Genomic DNA, 4,515 nt, shown 5'->3' with positions numbered 1-4,515 from the left:
TAACTGAAATTCAAATCATGTTGTTGGAGAACTGACATTATTATTTTTTATTTTTTTAAATATCTTATTTCAATCGATTTTGGGGTATAGGTGGTTTTTGGTTGTGTGGATAAGTTCTTTAGTGGTGATTTCTGAGATTTTGGTGAACCTGTCATCAAGCAGTGTACATTGTACCCAATGTGTAGTCTTTTATCCCTCACCCCCATCCCACCCTTTTGCCATGAGTTCCCAAAGTCCATTACATCATTCTTATGCCTTTGCATTCTCATAGCTTAGCTCCCACTTATACGTGAGAACATACGATATTTGGTTTTCCATTCCTGAGTTATTTCACTTAGAATTATGGCCTCCAGTTCCATCCAAGTTGCTGCTAAAGACATTATTTCATTCATTTTTATGGTTGAATAGTATTCCATAGTGTATATATACCACATTCTCTTTATCCACTCATTGATTGATGGGCACTTAGGTTTGTTCCATATTTTTGCAATTGTGAATTGTGCTGTTATAAACATGCATGTGCAGGTGTCTTTTTTATATAATGACTTCTTTTCCTTTGGGTAAATACCTAGTAGTGGGATTGCTGGATCAAATGGTGGTTGTCCTTTTAGTTCTTTAAGGAATCTCCATACTATTTTCAATAGTGGTTGTACTGGTTTACATTCTCGCCAGCAGGGTAAAAATGTTCTCTTTTCACCACATCCACACCAACACATATCACTTTTTGACTTTTTAATTATAACCATTCTTGCTGGAGTAAGGTGGTATTGCATTGTGGTTTTGATTTGCATTTCCCTAATAGTGACATTGAGCATTTTTCCATGTTTGTGGCTATTTATATGTCGTCTTTTGAGAATTGTCTACTCATGACTTTTGCCCATTTTTTGATGGGATTATTTGGAGAACAGACATTATTTAATCTGTGGTAATTGAGTTTTGTGCATATCTGAATTGTGCAAAGCAAAGAGTGTGTATGCATGCACATATGTGTACATGCACATAAACATACATAGCACATGGTAAGCACTGTTAATATTACCTTATATTACTATGAGTATTAGGGGAAGAGTCACACAAACGAATGCAATCTAGAGGTCAGCTGGAGCACTCTCTCTCATGAGCTCTCCATATGATTGGTTCCAATCCTACTTCCACCAAGATTCTCACAAGTCCCCAGGAGACGCACATAACTGTAGGCATCTCTACCTCCATACTCCTGCTTCCAGGACATATGGTGTCTAGAAATGTAGCTCAGCCCTTTCCTATATGACAAAAAGGATCCTCCTCAGATGAAATATTCATGAGTTGGGTGAACTTTATTGGGGATTCAGTCTGGAGAGGAGGGGGAGATTGAGGGCAAAGCAAAGAACTTTCAACTGAACATCAGACATCCAACGTCTCTTCTTGACAGAGAACACAAAAGCAAAGACAACAAAAACAAAAAGAAATAGATGGGACTTAATTAAACTAAAAAGCTTCTGCACAGCAAACGAAATAGCAGAGTAAACAGACAACCCACAGACTGGGAGGAAATCTTCTCAATCTATACATCCAACAAAGGACTGACAACCAGAATCTACAAGGAACTCAAACAAATCAGCAAGAAAAAAATCCCATGAAAAAGTGGGCTAAGGACATGAATAGACAATTCTCAAAAGAAGACATACAAACGACCAGCAAACATATGAAAAAATGCTCAACAACACTAATGATCAGGGAAATGTAAATCAAAACTACAATGCAATACCACCTCACTTCTGCAAGAATAGCTGCAATCAAAAAATAATAGAGGTTGGCATGGATGTGGTGCAAATGGAACACTTTTACACCGTTGGTGGGAATGTAAACTAGTACAGCCACTATGGAAAAGTGTGGAGGTTCCTTAAAGAACTAAAAGTAGAACTACCATTCAATCCAGCCATCCCACTCCTGGGCATCTACCCAGAGGAAAAGAGGTCATGATATGAAAAGGATACTGGCATATACATGTTTATAGCAGCACAATTCATAATTGCAAAAATATGGAATCAGCCCGAATGCTCCTTAATCACTGAGTGGATAAAGAAAGTGTGGTGTATATATATGCCATGGAATACTACTCAGCCATGAAAAGGAATGAAATAATGGCATTTGCAGCAACCTGGATAGAATTAGAGACCATTATTGTAAGTGAAGTAACTCAGGAACGGAAAACCAAACATTGTATATTCTCACTCATAAGAGGGAACTAAGCTATGAGGATGCAAAGGCATAAGAAAGATGTAATGGACTTTGGGGACTTGGGGGAAAGGGTGGGAGGGGGTGAGGGACAAAAGACTACACATTGGGTACAGGGTACACTGCTTGGGTGATGGGTGTACCAAAATCTCAGAAATCACCACTAAAGAACTTACTCATGTAACCAAACACCACCTGTTCCCCAAAACCTATTGAAATAATAAGAAAAAAGACATCCAAGGTATCCCCAGTCTTTGCAGCAACCACTGCCCCCTCCCCCCGTGGTTTTCTCCTGGTCGCCACTCTCATGGACCCAGCCTGCACATCTCACTGTCTCATTGCTTCCCTATTTTCTGCTCCACAGCAACCCCCTCCAAAATTTCTCTCCAAACTTCAAAGTTTTCTCAAAAGCAGTGCAGCCCTCCAGTGTTCTTGTTCAACTTATATTTGCAGGCTCATAGGGTGCTGGAAAAAAGTGGGGAAGGAAGGAAGGAAGAAAGGAAGGAAGGAAGAAACTTCAAATGCCTGACTATTGTTGGATAATGCTGTCATCACCCCGATCTCCTTGAGTACTTGAATGAATATGTGAAAGTTCGCTTTTTCTACAGAGACAACTTCAATAATCTATTAAATGCGAGAGTGAGTTATTTCAACTTTGGAAGCCTATTTGGAAGCCTAAGTTATTTCAACTTTTGAAAGAAGGAAAGGAGGAAGAAAGGAAGCAAAGGGAGTGAGGGAGGGAAGAAGGAAGGAGGGAAGGAAGGAAGGAAGGAAGGAAGGAAGGGAGGCAGGGAGGCAGGGAGAGAGGGAGGGAGGGAGGGAGGGAAAAAATGACTGGAGGGGAATGAACCAAGGCAGAGGGCTTCCTATTGAAGTAGCAATTAGGATAGTCCTCATGCCAGTAAAATGTGGCGTTTTGCTATTCCCCACACTCAGAGTTCACTTTCTTTGAAAGGTGAGATGTTCTTACTGATGTGCTAGACGCTGTGCTAGCACAATTCGAGATGGTCGCAGCTGGACTCACTCAAGGTCCTGGCAATAAACAGGCTGCACAGAGTTTAATTCAGGGGCTTTTACAAAGGTGTGGGCCGGGCTGAGGGGAGCCGATGGCACGGCGAAGCAACCCAGGAGGAATGGCAGCAGCGAGCCATTACCACCCACCCACTCAGCTCCCTGGGTGGTGAATAGCACGGGGATCTGCCTCTCCAGCCACTGTCCTAGAGGCCATCCCTCAAGGTCACCCTCTGAGGCTCAAGGCAGGCTGGAGAAAGCAGAGGAGGGCAGACAGGCAAACAGAGGCTCTCCAGCGCAAGGGCCAGGGAAAACCCTAAGACGTGGATTTTTCAAGAAAATCGTGTTGATCACTTGAGCAAGGGTCTTTCACTAAATATCAGAGACCACACAAGCTGAGCGTCCCCTGGACAAGTACTTGCGAGCTTTGATGGTATCACACATTCTCAGGAATGGAAGGGACCTCAGGTGGCCTCCTAGTCTAGTCCCCTCCCTGCAATTTCAGAGGTGAGGAATAACTCCCTGCCCTTTGTATATATTAGATGTGAAAGGCTTGAGTGTGTGCCCAAGGCCACAATTCCAATAAGCCGTGGGTGGGTGGAGAAGCAAAGGGAACGAGGGTGACTTGAACCTGGACCTCCTGGCTTCTCATGTCGTGCTCTTTACACTTCACTTTCCATGACAATAACGGATTTATGGTTACAGTTGGACTCTGGAATATGAAACGTATGCTGATTTCAAGGTGAAAGCTCTCGGTTTAAAAAAGAAAACCATTTTATTCACGTCTCCAAATATATATACAGAAAAACAACTGCATAGCTGGTTATCTCGCGGAACAATCAGGCTCTGCAGCCGATGAGGAATTCCTCAATTGCATGAACGCTTTTACACACTCCGGTGTGTAACCACCTTTAGAAAGTGACAGTAATCTTTAATTTGTAAGGCATTCATTTTATTTCTCTGAGGCCTGTGTGTGTTTCCATTAGGCGACAGTGGCTGTGTCTACTAGAGATCAAAACAGCTGGCAGAAAGGGGAGACAGGGGGTTACATTTGAGGCACATCGATTTAGTCAAAACATGGGGATATAAGTGGGGCTTACCATACACTAAGAAATGGATCATGGAAATCATTGTTTTCTAACCTAGAGGTTTTTGCCCAGAGGCAGCATTCAACGGAGCGCTGAGTCCAGAGTTGCAGGCAGGCCTCTGGGGCCACCCACTGGAAGCCTGGGTTATAACAACGTGTGACGGGCACAGGGACCTGGGCTGTGGGCATCCTGTCTGCCT

Source organism: Nomascus leucogenys, chromosome 7b (genome assembly GCF_006542625.1).
Source record: "Nomascus leucogenys isolate Asia chromosome 7b, Asia_NLE_v1, whole genome shotgun sequence".
In the NCBI taxonomy this organism is placed as follows: domain Eukaryota; kingdom Metazoa; phylum Chordata; class Mammalia; order Primates; family Hylobatidae; genus Nomascus; species Nomascus leucogenys.
The sequence above is the reverse complement of the archived record's forward strand: the minus strand, read 5'-3'. Positions refer to the sequence as shown.